Source organism: Eumetopias jubatus, unplaced genomic scaffold (assembly GCF_037043125.1).
Source record: "Eumetopias jubatus isolate StellerSeaLion01/CBP00866 unplaced genomic scaffold, mEumJub1_p1.0 scaffold_14, whole genome shotgun sequence".
In the NCBI taxonomy this organism is placed as follows: Eukaryota; Metazoa; Chordata; class Mammalia; order Carnivora; family Otariidae; genus Eumetopias; species Eumetopias jubatus.
In genome coordinates this window covers 2,308,762-2,328,253 of record NW_028274820.1, presented here as the reverse complement: position 1 = coordinate 2,328,253, position 19,492 = coordinate 2,308,762, and the positions used below count along the sequence as shown (strand labels likewise).

The 19,492-nt window shown below is 47.4% G+C and overlaps 1 protein-coding gene across 1 annotated transcript in view; it reads left to right on the top strand.

Moving 5' to 3' along the window:
• Nucleotides 1-16,557, top strand: part of PKD1L1 (polycystin 1 like 1, transient receptor potential channel interacting) — a 101,023-nt gene extending 84,466 nt beyond the window's left edge. The window contains exon 49 of the mRNA XM_088018674.1: nt 15,429-16,557. The gene's annotated coding sequence lies outside the window, so the exon portion shown is untranslated. The remainder of the gene's footprint in view (nt 1-15,428) is intronic.
• Nucleotides 16,558-19,492: the final 2,935 nt, after the last annotated feature.

The window sequence follows — 19,492 nt, the reverse complement described above, 5'->3', positions numbered from 1 at the left end:
GGGAACAGCAGAGCTAGGGAGAACCAGAAATGGAAATTCCATCCTCCCAAACACCAGGAAATATCTGTGCTCCAGAACAGGACCAAGAATCCCCCAAATGGCGGCCACTACAGAGAAAATTAGACCAAAGGGGGAGAGGATCCTGCCACTTCCCAGAGCACACAGAGTTCTCCAATCTCAACAGTACGTGAGGGGGGTGGGATGGCAACCAAAGAAAGGCCCCTGGTTTGGATGAAAAGATAATACAACACAACAGAGTTAAAGGAATCCCCTGGAACATGAGTGTTGGGGACATGGGGCTGGAGGAAAGCCATCTGTTGCAGAAACCGTCTGTTGATGTGTAGCCAGCAGAGGGGCTGTTGGTGGCCCACAGGTCTGAAGCCCTGAGATGCACACACTGCGGCAGATACACAGTGAAAAGCCAGATGAGCACTGGGCTCCACCGTGACGTGTGTTCGTGGGGGGCTCCCTGAGATCCAGAGAGACACCGTGGAGCCCAGACCAGCCACCATCACACAGCCCAGTGGCATGGGCATGCTCCCTGGCCACAGTGAGATGGACCCTTTGTGCAGAAGTGGACGCTCATAACAAACACAGATCACCACAGGGCGATGCAACATGCTGCCCAAGAGAGCAGTCGCTAAAGATGACCATAAGGGAAGGAGATGAAGAGCAGGCCTGCAAAGGGTTGCCACACACGGGTGAGACTGTAGGCAAGGGGTTCTCTGCATGCAAGCCTAAGTGCACAGAAAAGTTCCCTCTCTGAAGTAAGAGAGCAGAGCCAAGATGACAGAGCTAAAAGTGGAATAAAAGCACAAAGGAGAATGGGCAGAGTTGAGGAAAGAGAAGAAACAGATGCCAGAAACACGGGCTGAGCAAAAGAAAAAAGTAACAGACTCACAGAAAAGAGAGTGAAGGATCCAGATGGCAAGTTTGAGAACAAAATGAAATAAAAAAAAAAAAAAACCTAAAATTGATTTTACGGAAAATCATACACATAGAAGTCAGACAAAGAAGAATATGCATAAGGCAGAGAAAAGACGTGTGTCATTAGTGTCTCCCTCCACCCACCCCAGAGAAGAAAGCACAGAAAAAAAGTATTAGAAGATATAATTTACGAAAACTTTCCTGAATTAAAGATATAGATCTGTACGTTTAAAGAGTAATTGTATCCCAGGGAAGAAATGGATTCAAATCTATTAAAAAAAGGACAAATCTTGATAAAGTAACTAGAGTAAAGAACTAGAGAGTCTTACTGACAGCCCGATACCTTCCCTACCTATCCCCCGAAAATCAAGTCACTTCCAAGTAATTAAAATTATTTAAAGGTTATTTACTAATAATTATTTAAATTGTAAGAAAGCTATTTAAGTGTGCACATCATTAGAAAATTGGGCAAATGATAGGAAAACATAATTGTTACAGAATAGGAAATACGATGTCCAGTTGTGTAGAGAACTTAGAAGAAAATCTATGAAAACAAAAGGACCGGTGCCCCTTACTGTTTGTAACATAAAATGATGGAAAAGTTCAATACAGAATTTCAGGAGAAAGATGATTCTGTGCATTTGTATTCATTCATACCATAAGGTTAGTGCTATTATCTCTAGATTCTAGGGTTAAAACAAAGGACCATGTATACCGCTAACTTGGTGCTCAGAGGAAAGTAGGGTCTCTGTTATGGAGCACAGCAAATGAAAGTAAATAAGTCTTCAGCTGAAATCATCAGGGGAAATGTGCATACGCACACGCATGCACATGCACACACATGCATGCACACACGCATGCACGCACATGCACACTCACACGCAATGCACACATGTGCACACATACACACATGCGTACACACGCATGCACAAACTAAGCATTTGTAAAGATGAAAATGCAATTTAATTAAATTAGCAAGAAATAGCCTGAGATTAATCTTTTAACAACAATTAATTATTAGCTAATATGTAGCTAAATATGATGGAAGAAAGTGCAATAAATGCATAGAATAAAAATGGGAAAGCAAAAATTAAGGAAATTCAGTGAACTATAAAATATTTGGAACGCAAGAACAGCTCTCAATACTCCTTATGCACCAGCTAACTCGAGTCAGACAGAAGCCTCAAGCAGCGTGTGAAGACCACCCTTCCAAAGGCACCTTGGTTCCGATGGTCCCACAGGTGACATAGTACCAAACTACAAGAGACGCATACGTTCAAAATGTTCTTGGACTGTTGCAGAGCACAGAGAGAGAGAAAGCCTCCAGATGTGCTTCTACGAATCTAAGTAATGTATTAATATCAAAACTGGGCAGCAATATCTCTAATTTAAACAGACAAAACAACCACATGCCAGTTTACTGATTTTGATACCAGAATACCTAAATTGAGAAAACCCTATAAAGGTGAATGAATCCTATCAATGAAACCAAGGATTCCAGGGAACCACGCATTGCCGCAAAATGTGGAACCCCTTTTCTCCATTGAAGGAGGGCAGGAAGCTTGCAGCTCTGTGGTCTTCACACCAGGCCACGGGCTCTGTGTGGAGAGAGGACCTTCCTGCCCCTCCTCCTGGAGCTGGTGGTGTCCCAGTGAAGAGGGCGGTGAGGCTGCCTTCCAACATGATTCCCGGGGCATACTGATCCTGATTGCCTAGAAGCAAGTATCTAGAAATCATAAAAAAGGACTTTGGGAATTTAGCATTTTCTCAGAAGAATATTGTTGTGATTGAAGGTTATGATCTTTATTAAGAATGTAATCTTGCTGGGGCGCCCGGGTGGCTCAGTTGGTTGAACATTGGACTCTTGATTTCAGCTCAGGTCATGATTTCAGGGTTGTGAGATTGAGCCCCATGTCGGGCTCCATGCTGAGTGTGGAGTCTGTTTGGGATTCTCTCTCTCTCTCTCTCTCTGCTCCTCCTCCCCTGCTCATGCTTTCTCTTTCTCTAAAAAACAAAACAAAACAAACAAAAACAATGGCAAATTGAATCCAGCATCAGATTAAAAGAACAATAAGAAAGAACATTTAAGGGATTTACCGGTCTCCTTCCTGGACACGCCCGAGTTGATACATCTAATAGCGGACAGCCACACTTCCCAGCGTGGTTGCTCGTGTTCCCCACGCACAGCGCAGCCTACGGTGGGTCCTCGGATGGGGCACCAGCCTGTGCCGTTCAGACCAGTTTCCTGAGGTTCGAGGACAATTGCCACGGAGGCACGGGGCTGCCTGTAGATCCCAGTTCCTGCGCCACAACCTGCTGGCCCCACACGGGACAGACCCTCTTTTGTATGATGTGATCTGAGCAAACAACCCATTTGAATTTCCTAACTTCAGGGTAGCTGTTTTTCATCTTAGCCTTTAATAATTCAGATTCGTATCGTTATAAACTGGAAGGGTTGGTTTCCTGGAGCTATGCGAACCACCTACAATCACATTGTTCTTTGTCTTTTTGGAGTGACTCAGTGCCGCGACATGCCGCGGGGCTGCCCGTCTCTGCGCTTTCATCCTTGCCCGCTTGGCAGCCGCAAGTACCTTAGCACGCTCTCTGCTAGGCTGTGTCGATCCCACCCGGGGAGAGCTGCACACCAGAGGACTTTGCCCCAAATTCTTCCTGATGCCCGGACCCCGTCACTTCCCCCCGACCCCACCACCCCAGGGACCCACTGCTCTGTGGGAGTGGCCAGGCCACTGAGACTTCAGTGCAGCTTTGAGGGGCCAGAGGGGTTTTTCCTGCTGATTTTCCTCTGGATTCACTTTTATGAATATGGCTGAGTCAGGCAGGAGCATCCAGAAGGTCAGGAACATCCCGACCTCAGGTTACAGTCTGCCTGAGCGGTTTTGGTCCTTCTTTACAAGGACATGTCATTCCTTAGCACCCACCTGCCAGGAGGGAAGCTGGGCATTTGGTGTAGCCGTGGAGGATCCGGGGCTCACTTTCCACCTCCAAGGAAACCTTCGGAGAGGTTTGTGTGTGCCCTGTGAGTCAGTGACTGTCAGGACTCGGGGAGCCCTCAGAAGGGTGAGTTTTCATCCCACTCCTTCCCTTCCCTTTGCCAGTTTGCGGGTGGCCTTAAAAGATATTTGGAAGGCTTGGCCTTTCCTTAACGTGGACAGCCCATGAATGTCACAGAAACCCGCCCAGGAAATTTGCTGAGCTCCCCCTCTCCCCCAAATCCAGGACTTTTTGTGGTCCTAATCGGGTTCCATAAACCCAGCTTTCTGGACTCATGAACACACGGAACTCGAATCCTTGAGAAGAAAAAAGGTTATGAAGGGTTGGTTTAAGGAAATATCCGCTTGGCCTGAGAACACAGGAAGTATGGGCTCCCGGGGGAGGCAGGTGGGGCTGGTACTCGAGCACCTGCTGAGTGGGATTTGGTTTTAGGCGCTGGCTGGCTGGTGGGTGGGCCTAGGGTAGCGACTTAACATCCTGAACCTCAGGGTCCTCCCGGGTGAAGGACCGAGTGCTATGACGGGCACAGCTCCCAGGGGCTGGGGACAGGGGTCCAGGGATGTCTGTGTCTCCCGAGAAGACACACTATTCCTGGAACTTGGAAAATACAAGTCTCAGAATTGGAGGCAAAGTTCTCAGCAACTCCGGTGCCCACTTGGATCTGCAGCATGAAGGGCCTCGTCATGGGAGGCTGCAAGGGGCCATTCATGATGCAGATGCTGGGTTACAATGAGGTCTCGGGGCGCCCGGCTGGCTCGGTTGGTGGAGCCTGCGGCTCTTGCTCTCGGGGTCATGAGTTTGAGCCCCACGCTGGGTGTAGAGATCACTTAAAAATAAAATCTTTTAAAAAGATAATAAAAAATTAAAACGACGGGGCGCTTGGGTGGCTCAGTCGTTAAGCATCTGCCTTCGGCTCAGGTCATGATCTCAGGGTCCTGGGATCAAGTCCCACATCTGGCTCCCTGCTCAGCAAGGAGCCTGCTTCCCCCTCTGCCTCTCCCCCTCTCCCTGCTTGTGCTTGCTCTCTCTCTCCAATAAAGAATAAAATCTTTAAAATAAATTAATAAAGTGAGGTTTCCTAGGAAGAATGCACTCCCCCATAACTCCCAAGATTCACTCAATATGTAGCAGGAGATTGGCCCTGGATTTGACTGAACTGACCCAGCATCCCACAGGTCTGCCCGTGAGCTGTGTCTCACCCTCTCCTCTCAGGGCTTTCTACAGAGCCTGGTGCTCACTAAATACGTAGTAATTGGTGATTGGCCAAAAGAAGCTACTAAAATATGTATATGGGTAGAAAGAAGGAAAATAAAGTAAATAGGGCAGAGTGTTAATATGTGATTCCAAACAGAGGTATAGGAGCGCTCAAGTGAACTATTCTTGCAAGTTTTCTTGTATGTTCAAGATGATTTCCAAATGAAAAGCTTTGGGGCGCCTGGCCAGCTCAGTCGGTGGGGCGTGCGACTCTTGATCTTGGGATTGTGGGTTCGAGCCCCACGCTGGCCGTAGAGATGACTTAAAAAAAATAAAAAATAAACGAAAAGGCTCTGTTGAATCACTGCACGGCAAGATGGCAACATGCTGGAGTCAAAGCTACGGGTGTGATTAGCTGTGATGGTTCTTATTGTTTTTCTAAACTTTTCTCCACGTCTAAGAATACCTTGGAATTTTTCCCTTCCGTGGACATCACAAGAAAAGCTAATTAAATTTAAGAGAACTATTCAGCTGTGATTTACAGATGCATAATATATCAGAAGTGGAAAGAACCAGACAAATGTTGAAGCCGAAAGTCTTCGGAGATAAATTTCCTCTGCTTTCGGGATTATATTTAAGTTTGCCCCTGATAACTTCCCAAGATGGAGAGCTGTTGTCGGACTTTGTCGGACTTGATTCATTGCTTCCTGGCAGCCCGAGCTCTGGCCAAATTGAAATATTATTGTTAATCCCTTCTCCATTTCATGGTGTGCTGGGGTAACACTTGAGACGCGATGGATAGAAACCAGGACTTCTGTGTGCCTGTGAAAACGTAATTTATTTACGTGAACCAAATTATCTTGTCGTGGGAGCCAAGGAAGCTGGATTCCTAAAGACTAAATGGCACTATCAGCTGACTGCCTTCCGAAGAAGTTTCTGTTTTAGCTGAGAGTCTTTCAAACTACGGTTATGTCCCAAAATAATAAGCAAAATACTGCATTTGTTTGCCGGGGCGGCTGCAACAAAAGCCCAGAAACACAAGCGTAACGTGTCACAGTTTGGGAGCCCCGGGATCTGAGATGGGGTGCCACTGGGCCTCGCACCCTCTGAAGGCGCCGGGGATGGGTCTGTGCCAGGCCTCCCCACCTCCCCTGCCCGGCTCCTCGGCTTGGGGACCCCCAGCTCCTGTTTTCCTGGGGTGGCCCCCTGCGTTTGTCTGTGTGTTTTATAAGGACATGGTCACCTGGGGTTAGGGCTCCCCCATGGGACCTCATCTTGATGTGATCATCCATAGAGTGAGGTCGCATCTACAGGCACTGGGGTGGCACCTTGGCATCTTTGGGTGGGGGACCCATCACGAATACCTTTGAGCAAATGTCACTACTTGAGGACAAGGGCTATATCGTTTCAATTAATTTCAACTTTTTGAGGAATTTCATTCCACTAGGGTGAAAAAAAGTAAAACAAAAATTTCACAAGCTTTCTATTTTTTTACTCCGCATAGATCCTCCTGTGGGGAGGCTTTCATAGGACAAATGTTTGCATCTTAGGACATGCTGATTATCGTAAAAACTACAGAAGGAATGAATCATCCGAGTTCTTGGACCCTGAAAAAGATCAGGTGATAACCAAAAAATGAATTCGTTTTTGCCACTTGAAATGGCAGTTTAAACTAGGAGCACGATGGGGCACCTGGGTGGCGCAGTCGGTTGAGAATCCGACTCTTGATTTCAGCTCAGGTCATGATCTCAGGGTCCTGATACCGAGCCCTACGTCGGGCTCCGTGCTCAGTGCAGAGTCTGCTTCTCTCTCCCTCGCTCTGTTTCCCCTCTAGCCCACCCAGGACTCTCTCTCTCAAATAAATAAATCTTAAAAAAATATATATAGGCTCACGATTGAGCCTCCCCCTGAAACCATGGGTGTCTGGATACCACACCTTTAGTAAAGGACTGACCCCACTCCCCAGCAGCTCAGAAGGAAGTGTCTAGTCTGGGTGGGTTCTAGTGCAGTGGATCAAAGCAGGTGCCGCACTTGGGGACGTGTCCTGAGGAGCTCATCCTGCCTCATGACATTGAGGGGTGAGGCACGTAATTTGCAGTGGGACCAAGGAGAGAGGTGGGGCAGTGGCTAGACCTTCCCTGTCAGACCCCATGCTCCCTTTCTGGCATCGCCAAGTCTCTCTTGGGTGGGAGAGAAGGGGTCCTAATTACAGCAGGCACCGTGGGCATGCCAGACCCAAGCACGTCCCCACTCACTGCCCCGGTGTGGGAAGGTACTGGGCCGGATCTGCAGAATTAGAGTGCTTGTAGAAGGCAGCTGTGGAAGTCTCAGGGACTGGGGACCCCTGTTCTAGGGCTGGCTACCTTCTCCCTGATGTCTCCCGCTGCTGTGGACTGTCTGGAACTGGCTAAAGAGCACAAAAATACTAGCCTTTGGCCTCGGAAATGTAGAAGCCTTAGGAAGGCTTTCTGTGCAGTGAGCAGAGCTCAGTTGTTTTCCAGAGATCGGTGCTGGCCAGAGGCACCTTCATAACTTACTGCATTTCATTTTCACCATCTTCCTGGTCCTGCTGTTGGGCAAGGAGCAAGGAAACTGGATCATCAAATTTCAGGAATGTGACTGGAACCTTTGGATGACCTTAGCATACCCAGTGCCCTGCAGACGGTGAGCGGGTTTGTTCCCAAAGCTGTGGATGACAACGTTTATAATCCTCAGAGGTGGCTGGTTTCTTGCACGCTGAGTCAGAGGAGAGGGATGACCATGCCGGGTCGCGGCAGTGGTCAGGACGGTGATGTGGGGCAGAACAGACACAGAGGTCATGGGGACAGAGCAGAGAATCCAGAGATAGAGCCATGCAAACAGGCCCAACCAGTTTTCGACAAAAGTGCAAAACAATGCAGTGAAGGAAGAACAGCCTTTTCAACAATGGTGCTGGTGTAATTGGACAGCTGGAAGCAAGAAAAAAGTGAAAAAAAAATAGTGCTTCAATCTGCACCTCACACCTTAGACAAAAATTAACTCAAAACAGATCAGGGACTCAAAGGAAAAACATAAAACCACAGCATTTTTGAAAAAAGAAGAACCAAAGAAGCAAATCAGCACAATCCATAAGATCAAAATTAAAAGCTTTGCTCTACAAGCTACCTTGGGAAAAGGGTAAACAAACAACTAGAGATTGCAAACCACACATTCGACAAAGGGCTAGTATGTAGAATATATAAAGAACTCTCAGAACTCAGCAATAAATTACAAATAATCCTGGTAGAAAACGGACCAAAACATGAACGGACATTTCACTGAAGAGAATGTCCAGAAACTCACAAGATGTGAGCCTCAGCAGCCACGGAGGTGACGAAGGGTGGGACCAGTGAGGCATCACCCCACACCCATGACAACGGCTCAAGTAAAAGTAGTGACACTTCACGGGGCGTGCACGCAGAGACCCGTTCTCGCATCCATTGCTGGTGGGAATGCAGAGGGGTACAGCCCTTCTGGGAAATAGGCAACTTCTTATAAAATGAAACGCAAGAACTTAGGATCCAGAAATGGTACCAGAATGGATATATTTATCCCAGAGAAATGGAGACTGGTGTTCACACAAAACCCTGTGCGTGCACTTTCCTAGCTTCCTTGTAATACCCCTAAGTGGGGAAACCTCCCCGATATCCGTCACTGATTAAACAGCGAAACTATAGGGCATTTGCCTGTGGAACACTCTGCCGGAGTGAAGAGGAACAGGGTATCCGTGCGTGTGGCAACCAGGGTGCATCTCCAGGGAATTTCGCTGACTGTCAGAGCCAAGCTCGGGTTACGTACTATATGATCGTGTTTATGTAACATGCTTGAAGTGACAACATTACGAAGTTGGATAGCAGACTCTAGAGCAGGAGGGAGAGACATGCAGCTAGAATAAGGCAGCAGGGGGGACCCTGGGATGGAATGTTCTGTGTCTTAACCATATCGGATGTAACATCCAAGTTGAGATGGTCCTGTGGTTGCGAGAGACGAGATACGTTACTGTGAGGAAAGCCAGGTAAAGGGTTCATGGGATCTCTGTACAAGGTTTTTACAATTGCACCTGTACCTACAATCTCTCAATGAAAAAAAAAAAAAGTTTAAAAATAACTTAAGATTGTTCTAACATGCAAAACTAGCATGATGGAAATGACACTTTATAATTAATAAAAAATGTAATGCTTTCTCTAGCAGACAAGAGAGTGGCCCCAATCAGAAATGTGCTTTACAACCCGCGCAGCTTCCCGGTACCTCCTTCCTCCAGCCCGGCCCAGGGTTTATCCCTTGCCTCCATTATCTTTCCAGCGTGAAAGTTCCAGAGCACAGAGGCATCTGCGATCCTCCAGGGGGTGGCCGTCCCCAGTGCTCTGATCTGCCTAATGAGGTCCAGCCCCGTGTTGGGCCCCACACCATCTGTTTCCACTTCCTGTTGTACCAAGACTCAGACAGGGGAGATCCCATGCCACGGTGGATCCTGGAGAGTCCCTCTTGGAAGCTCCAAAACTCAGGAATATTTGGGATCAGAGTAATATGTTTGTGTCAGTAACCAGATATCTGCAGAGAGAACGCTGGCAGAAGTGTGCGTGGAAGAAAGATCAGGGCATCGGCCAAGCCTGAGAGATACAGGAGTTCTGCCTAAAGCCGGAACCACCCTCCCTGACATGGCAGCTCAGCGAATGGGCAGCTTGCTCCTTACCAAGCAACATGTTTCCGCCATGACAGGCTCCCTGGCATCCGAACAGCATCAATACCCCAGAACGAAATGGATGAAGGAAAGCGACTCAGCCCAGGACCATGCAAGTTCAATGTCCACATGCACCACTAAATACTTGGTCTCTGCTCTAGGGCGGCCCACTTGACGGGACACGCAGCCGGCGGGCTGACTGGTGGGCCATCTGTCCGCACGGTCGAATACCTCCTCCTTCTGGATCCACATTCGCTGCCCTCACCTAAGAAAGAAGCGGAAATCCTCGTGGTGCTGGGCAGGGCTGAAGCTGTACTTCGGTCGTGCTTTAGACCAGATAAGTTAAGGCTATGAGAGCATATTGTCAAAGACCGTTGAGTTTCTCCATGGGGCAAATGTCCTGATTGAATTACTGATACAACAGTTTGTCAGCTCAGCTCATGTTTAAAAAGGTACAGCCACCAGTTTGTTCTGTGGGCAAAACTCCTTCTGAGATAAATAGTCTTGCCTTGCATTCCGGGTAGGTCTGCTTCAAGATCCAAGATGCCTCTGAGGTCAGTAGGAGCCACCACAGACCCCCGTGTCGGGGACGGCAGTCAGGGGGCAGAGACCAGCACACATGGGACTGAGACATGCGAGATGCCACGAAAGAGGAACTTTTAAGTCACTAACCGATGTGCCAGTGATACAGCCACATTTCCAGTGCCCTTGTCCCTAGTCCAGATTTAAATGCACTGAAAATTGGTGGCTTGGGTCAAAGACCTCAGCACATCAAACAACAGAAGTGGCTTTATTAGTTATTATTTGTATTTATTATTTATTATTTGTGTTAGTTATTGTTTATTATTTGTAAGAGAAATACTTTCCTCATTCCACCCAACTGTAAACTATATTTTTTGATGATGTCCCCATCTCCACCTGACATTGCCCCACCCCCACCGTCCCCATGAGCCCCTTCCCTTGCCTGCTGACTCCTGGCGATCCTCCTCTGGCCCTGTGTGTACCGTCTGTGTGCCCAGAATGATAAACACTAGTCCAGGAACAGGACGGTCGGGGGAAGTCCTGTGTTGTGGCTCACGGGAGTCTGGTTTTCCTTCTCATCAGCCCGGCTGGGGTCCTCTGGCCTCAAAGAACCAGCTTTGGTTTCATTGCCTTTCTCTGTTCCAGGCACTGATTTCTGCCCTGATCTTTAGTATTTTCTTTCTCCTGCTGCCATTAGGTTTAATTGGTTCTTCTTGTCCTTCTTCAGATAGAAGCTGAACTCCCTGGCTGGAGATGTTTCTTCTTTCCCATTGCAAGCTTTTAGTGCTATGGTTCGCTCTCAAAGGATGGCTTTAGTGCATCCTGCGGGCTGTTACAGGCTGCGTTTTCATTTTCATTTAGTTCAAAATACTAATTTCCCTTTTGGCTTCTTCTGTGACCCCATATGTAGAAGCCTGCCTTTTAGTCCGCATGTATTGGGATTTTCCAGATGTCCTCACGTAACTGATTTCTAATTCTGTTGTGGTCAGAGAACATACCTCGTGTGGCTTGAATCCTTTGACAATTCCTGAGACTTGTTTTATGTCCCTGAACGTGGCTGGACGTCCTAAGGAGCATGTCCCCTTTGTCGCTGGGAGAGCACTCTGGCTGTCCCTGAGGGAGGGCTGGCTGACGGCTTTGTTGGAGGCTCGCGCACCTGCTGATTGTCTGCTGGAGTCGGTCAGGACGTGGGGACTGAAGTCACGTCCTGCGGCTACTGATTGTCTGCTTCTCTTTGCAGCGCCGACAGCTTTTCTTACTTTGTTCTTATCCTCATTCCTCTGTATGTAAAGTGTTCTTTATCTCTGACCACTTTTAAGATTTCCTCTCTATCGCTGGTTTTGAGCAATTGGAGCACAATGTGCTTGGGGTGGTTTTCTTCCTGTCTGCGATGCTCAGCCTCGCTTGGATCTGGGGATGTACGGCTTCCATGAGAACTGGAAAATTTGGAGACATTTCTTCAAGTATTTTCCTGACACCTGCCCCACATCCTTCATGGCCTCAAGCACCTGTCAGGCCCCCTGACGTTGTCCCACAGCTCACGGGTGTCCTTTTCACTTAAAACAATCTTTTTTTTTAAATAATTTTTTATTGTTATGTTAATCACCATACATTACATCATTAGTTTTTGATGTAGTGTTCCATGATTCATTGTTTGTGCATAACACCCAGTGCTCCACGCAGAACATGCCCTCTTTAATACCCATCACCAGGCTCACCCATCCCCCACCCCCCTCCCCTCTAGAACCCTCAGTTTGTTCTTCAGAGTCCATCGTCTCTCATGGCTCGTCTCCCTCTCCGACTTACTCCCCTTCATTCTTCCCCTCCTGCGATCTTCTTCTTCTTCTTTTTTCTTAAAATATGTTGCATTATTTGTTTCAGAAGTACAGATCCGTGATTCATCAGTCTTGTATTAAAACAATCTTTTTTTCTCTTTGTGTTTCATTTCGAATATTTTAAATAGCTATATCCTCAAGTTTGCCAATCTTTTATAATTAAGTAATTAACCCAGTGTCTAATCTTCTGTATCCTCAAGTTTGCTAATCTTTCTAATTAAGTAATTAACCCCATGTCTAATCTTCCCTGAATCCCATACAGCATGTATATTTATACACACACACACACATCTTATCTCAAGCTTTATAGGTTTCATCTCTAGAAGTTTGACTGGTTGTGTTTTTTTTTTTTTAAGATTTATTTATTTGAGAGACAGAGAGAGAGAGGTGGGGGGAGGGGCAGAGGGAGAGAATCTCAAGCCGACTCTGCGCTGAGTGAGGGGCCCCACACAGGGCTCGATCTCACAACCCTGAGATCATGACCTGAGCTGAAACCAAGAGTCGGACGCCCGACCCACTGTGCCACCCAGATGCCCCTGATTAGTTGGGTTTTTAAACCTATCTTCCACGTCTCTACTTCATTTCTTGACTATCTAGAAATCCAGTTATAATAATGTCTTTGGTTTATACCCTCTAATTCCAGCATCCGTGTCCCCTCCGCATCAGCTTTAACTGTTTGATTTTTCTCATCTCGGTCACGTTTCTCCACTGCTTTGCATACCTGCTATACCACACTTGTGAGTCTTACCGTGTTGAACGCTGGATATTTTGTATTTCTGTGAAAACTCATGGGCTTTGTTCTGGGATGCTGTTGAGTTCCTTGGAAAGACTTTGAGCCACGTGACTCTTGCTTTGCATACATGTGAGGCAGGCCATGGGCAGCCTTAATATGGAGCTAATCGTTGTCTCTGCAGAGATGAGGCCCTTCTGGAAGGGCCTGCACAAGGCCACGCCGACGATGAGGTTGTCCACTCCGGCCCCGCGTGGGCACCGGGCACTGCCCTAACCCGCTCAGCTGCTCTCGGCCTGGCCTTGAGGAATTTCCCCTCGCAGACGTGTGGAGGGCCTCTCTGGGCCTCTCTCCTCTGTGGGCCCCCTGCGAACGCCAGCTGCCGGGACCCCCAGGCCCTCACCTCTGCCCCCCAGCCCAGGGAGCCTGCCGCGCCCTGCCTCTGTGTGCCCTCCCTGGAAACTCAAGCAGCGGGCCGTGTATCCTGGGGCTCTTCTTGCTCGTTCCCTGTCTTCCAGCAAAAGAGGGATGAACCGTTGACTCACGGGATGATGGGGACGGGTCCCCGTGAGCCTACGCTGAGTGAAAGCAGCCGGACGGCTAGAGTCCGCAGGCACCGAGTGCTTCCGTTCAGACGCGATTCTGGGGCAGGAAAATGAGCGTGTGGTGACAGAAGCCCGACCCACGGCTGCAGGGGCCTGGGGGTGGGGGATGGCGGGGCTACAGACGGCCATGAGGAGACACTTGGGGGCCACACAGACGTAACAGCCTTCAGTGATGTCATCGAGACATCGAGCTCCCGAGCCAGCGTGCTGGTGGCCTTCCCGACCAGCCCAGAGACACGCGCCCGCATCCACAGGGGCTCTGAGTCAGAACCCGCACAAAGTCCGGGAGACAGCAGGGCTCTGCTCATGCCCTCCACGGGGCCGACGGGCTGTTCGGCCTTGGCCGTGGCCGTGGGCAGAGCAGTGAGGGCCCCACTCCTCACCGCAGCAGCCGTGCTGGGGACCTCTTTCCTTCCATCTTGGTCAGTCCACTGTGCCAACTAGCAGGCCATTGTCCAAACTCACATTTCTTTGATTACTGGTGAAGTTGAGTATTTTTTTTTTTTTTTATGTGTGCTGGCCACTTTTCTTTTTTTCAGTAAATTGTTCATGTACTTGGCCCATCTTTCTTTTCTTTTCTTTCTTTCTTTTTTTTCTTAAGGTGTTTTATGTATTCATTTGGGAGCAACAGAGAGTGAGAGAGAGCATGAGCACAGGGTTGGGGGAGGAGGGACAGAGGCAGAGGGAGAAGGAGAAGCAGACTTCCCGCCGAGCAGGGAGCCCGATGTGGGGCTCGATCCCAGGACCCCGAGATCTTGGCCTGAGCCGAAGGCAGACGCTTCACCGACTGAGCCACCCAGGCGCCCTGGCCCATCTTTCAATTGGAAAAAATACTTACTTTTGTGTCTGATTAGAAGAGATCTTTATTGGGCACCTGGGTGGCTCAGTCGTTAAGCATCTGCCTTTGGCTCAGGTCGTGATCCCAGGGTCCTGGGATCGAGCCCCACGTCGGGCTCTCTGCTCGGCGGGAAGCCTGCTTCTCCCTCTCCCACTCCCCCTGCCTGTGTTCCCTCTCTCGCTGTGTCTCTCTCTGTCAAATAAATAAACAAAATCTAAAAAAAAAAAAAGATCTTTATTTAGTAAGTGTGTTAATTTGCTAGGGCAGTCAGAACGCAGTAGCACAGATCATGTGGCCCGGATGGAAACGGGTTTCCTACCGGTGCTGGAGGCTGGAAGTCCGAGATCGGGGTGTCTGGGACTGGCTGTCCTGAGGCCTCCCTCCCTGGCGGGGAGACACCATCTTCTCCCTCTGTGTCCTGACCTCCTCCTCTTATAAGGGAACCAGTCAGATGGGATTAGCACCCATCCCAACGGCCTCATTTGGTCTTAATCACATCTTTAAACGCCCTATCTCCAAATACGGTTATATTCTGACGTATGAACATGGACAGGACTGTCAACATATGAATCCCGAGGGGACGCAATTCGGCCCATAACACCAAGAATTCTAACTATTCTACCTACTTCCTTTTTTGCCTTTGAAATTCTCGTTGATAACAAATACAACAGACCACCTATGTATGTGTGCGTATTCTACTGTTGCTTGCCACATGCCAGCCACGGTTTGAAGTTGTTTTTTTACAAATATTAACTAGTTGAGTCTTCACACAGCCCTGAGAAATAGGTTTTATTAGCCTCTGCCTTTGTGTCAGGGCACAGAGGGATAAAGTAATGTGTCGCGGGTCCCAGAGCGAGAAGGCGGTGACGCTAGCACGTGAACCAGGCACTGGGGTTCTGGAACCAGCATTTACGCATCCGGACATCCTGCCTCTTGGGGGGAGCAGAGTCCACGGAAACCTCACCCCAGGATGGACTCAGCTTCTGCCCTTGGGGTTCACTGCACAGAACCTTCTCCGTCCTGACAGATCATAATACGGATTCATCTTTCTGTCTATTTATTTTAGGTGGATTTGGGATTTGTTCCGGTGTAAGATGGTTTTCATTTTTTCTTTCTGGCCACCACGGAGGGAGGACTCACGGCAGCCCGGTGCCATGCTAAGGTGCTCTCAAACATCTGAACCCACACAACACCGTCTGCAGCCGACATCGGGCTTTATAAGGACAAGAATCAAGGTTCCAGGAAGGCACCCATGATTCAAGTTCACACAAGTATACGGAAAACTAAGTCACAATCGAGGTTTGTCTGTCACCAGACCATCACTCAAAACCCCCCTCCCAATAGTCCATATTGGGGTAAGAGTCCATCTCTACTGTTTTCCAGATGGTTCCTTTCCCAGCTGCCCTGGAGCTACGTATTGTTGTATTTGTTTGCTTATTTGTTTTACTGAATCCGTCCTGGTATCAAAAGACTATCATCTTATTGTGTGACGTTTCTGTTCTAGCTGTTGAGTCTCGGTTCCTATAAGGTAGCACATAAATCTAATAAATGCAATAAAATGGACTGGGATGGGGGCGCCTGGGTGGCTCAGTCGATTAAACATCTGACTCTTGATTTCGGCTCAGGTCATAACCTCAGGGTGGTGAGATCAAGTCCCCCACTGGGCTCCCCGCTTGGTGGGGGATTTGCTTGGGATTCTCCCTCTCCATCTGTCCCTCCCCGCTTCCCTCTCAAAAGAAAAGAAAGAAGGAAGGAAGGAAAGAAAGAAGGAAAGAAAGAGAGAAAGAGAGAGAGAGAGAGAAAGAGAAAGAGAGAGAGAGAGAGAGAAAGGAAGAAAGGAAAGACAAGACAGAAGTATTGGACCAGGATGGGATTTTGATTTTTAAGTAGGGTTTTTCAAATAAAGTCCTCATTTTGTAAAGTTAGCAATTGAATCTTGCCAGATTAATGGCTCTTATTTTTCCTGACTTACTAATTCAATGTAAAATGGTTATTCAAACTGAACTTTGAAGTTGGCTAGGTTGATATTTTGAATCCATTTAAAAACCTCCCTGCTCTTTTTGCAGCTTCTTGGGGTACAAAAAAAAAAAAAGAAATTTGAAAACGATGTGAGGTAATGATGTTATGGTGACCACTTGCAGCATATATAAATATCAAATCATTACATTGTACACCTGCAACTAATATAATGTTACGTGGCAATGATGTCAATAAAAACATTAAAACGTATGATACAAAAAAAGTTTTTTAGAAGTATTTTTATTGCAAACAATGAATTCTATGTATTTCTGTTTTTCTTTATTCTCTTTATACCTGGCTTCTCTCCAACAAAATGAATAAATGAACAAAATCTTGAGACAGTGTATAAACAAGAATGTCAATACCGCACCGTAATCAATAAACCAGCTGGGGAATAAAACTCGTGGAGGAGAAAGCAAACAGTAGGTTGAGCGTCTGACTCTTGTTTTCTGCTCAGGTCAGGATCTCATGGCTCATGGGATCGAGCCCCGGGTCAGGCTCCACGCTTGGTGGGGAGTTTGCTTTGAGGATTCTCTCTCTTCCTCTCTGTCTGCCCCTCCCTGCCCCACACTCACTCACTCTCTCTTCCTAAAATAAATAAATAACTCTTGAGAAAGAAAAAGAGAAAAGAAAACTGAATGAGGTTAAAGCAAGCTGTGCACCTGCCTCGTGAGGGGATAAAAGGCAGGCAGAAGGAATAGCAAGTGCAAAGGCCCTGAGGTGCTCCCACCTCCCACCTGCAGCAGAATGAGACAGAGGCAGAGACAGAGAGAGACAGGGCATGGGGAGTCTTGCGGACACAGTACGATTGTGAACTTGATTCTCAGTGTGAGCAGGGAATGGGAGGGATGATCGACGAATTTTTAAAGACCTGTCTCTGCTGCTGCGTGGACCAGAGGCTGTAGGGGAGCAAGAGATGAGGGAGGGGGACTGGCTGGGAGGCCATGGAGTCACCCAGGCAGAAGGTGGGGGTGGTTTGGTGTTGGGTGAGAAATGGCCGGTTCGAGGAGCTTTGTTTCAGGGTAGAGCTCTCAGACTTTGTGACTGGAGTGGGCTTCAGGTAGAGGAGTCAGGGTGGCCCTGAGCGAGGCTTTGAGCCAGAGCAACTGGCAAAGTGATGTACGCGGGACGGAATGGGTCCTTGACACGTCCATGGGGAATTCATGGTGTTGAGACCATTGGTGTCCACGTGTGCGGAAATGAATTAGATTCATGCCTCACACTACAAAAAAAGAGTACGTTCCCAGTGCATTTGAGACCTAAATGTAAGAAGTAAAACTTTAATATTTTTAAAAGAAAAATAAGAAAAATTAGTATGGCCTTGTTCACAGCAGAAAAAGTTTCTTTTTAAACAAGACACAAGCAAAACTCAAAAAACTGAAAAGTAAATTTTATTATTTATAGCTTTTGCCCAGCTTCATCAAGATATAATTTATAAATAAAATTATAAATATAACAATCTGGTATACATATGCATTGTGAAATTATCACAATAATTTGCTAATTCACACATCGGTTAGCTCACATACTTATCATCTGTGTGTGTAAGAACACAAGACCTGTTTTGGCAAATGCCAAGTATACAATGCGTTATCATTAACTATTGTCACCATGCTGCCCATTGGATCCCTCTAAATTACTCGTCTTATAACTGAAGGTTTGTGCCCTCTGACGGATGTCTCCCCGCCCCTCCTCCCGTCCACCCCGGGTCGCCACCATTCCATTCTGTGTCTGTGAGTTCCAAGTGGTTAGCTCCCCAGGTAAGTAAGATCCTGCATTATCTGTCTTTCTGTGCTTGACTTAAATTTCACTCAGCATGATGTCTTCTAGGTCCATCCATGTTGTTGCAAATGGCAGAACTTCCTTTCTGAGGCCAAATAATATTCCATTATGCGTATACTACATCTTCTTTATCCATTCATGGGCTGACAGACACTTAGGTCATTTCCATGTCTTGGCTACTGTGAATAATCCTGCAGTGAACATGGGGTCCAGATATCGCTCTGAGACAGTGACCTTATGTCCTTTGGGTAAATACCCAGAAGTGGGATTACTGGATCACGGAAGCCCTATTTTAACTTCTTGAACCTCCATGCTATTTCCAAAACGGCGGCACCGATTTACATTCCCACCAAAAGTGTACAAGGGTTCCCTGTTCTCCACATCCCGCCAACATGTAAGGTCTCTTGTTGCTTTGACGACGGCCATTTCCAGGCAGGTGTGAGGTGGTATCTCATTGTGGTTTGGATTTGCGTTTCCTTGATGATGAGTGATGCTGAGCATCTTTTCACGTACCTGTTGGCCATTTCTATGTCTTCTTTGGAAAAACATCTCTTCAGTTCCTTTGCCCAGTTTACAGCCAGGTTATTTTCTCGTTTGCTTTTTACTACGAAGTTATGTGTGTTATATACACATACCAGGTATTAACCCCTTATCAGATATACGCTTTGTAAATACTTTTTCCCATTCTGTAGATCGCCTTTTTAATGTGGTCGATGTTTCCTTTGCTGTGCAGAAGTTTTTTAGCGTGAAGTAGTTCTGCTTATTTATTTTTTTTCTCTTTTGTTGCTTTTGCTTTTGGTGTCAAATCCAAAAAACTCATTGTCCGGACCAGTGTTAAGAAGCCTCGTCCCCAGGGACACCTGGTGGCTCAGTCGGTTAAGTGTCTGCCTTCGGCTCAGGTCATGATCCCAGGGTCCTGGGATCGAGTCCTGCATCGGGCTCTTGGCTCAGTGGGGAGACTGCTTCTTCCTCTCCCTCTGCCGCTCCCCCTACTTGTGCTCTCTCTCTCTCTGACAAATAAATAAATAAAATCTTTTTAAAAAAAGAAGCAACCTCTTCCCTGTGTTTTTTTTCTAGCAGTTTTATGGTATCAGGTCTTACACTGAAGTCTTTAATCCATTTCAAGTTATTTTTTGTGAGTGGTAGGGGTCCGGTTTCATTCTTTGGCATGTGGATGTCCAGTTTTTCCATATTATTTATTGAAGACTGTCCCTTCCCCATTATGTGTTCTTGGCACCCTTGTCAAAGATCAGGTGCCCGTGTCCGTGTGGATGTATTCCTGGGCTCTCTATTCTGTTTGTGGGTCCACATGTCTGTATTGCCGGTACC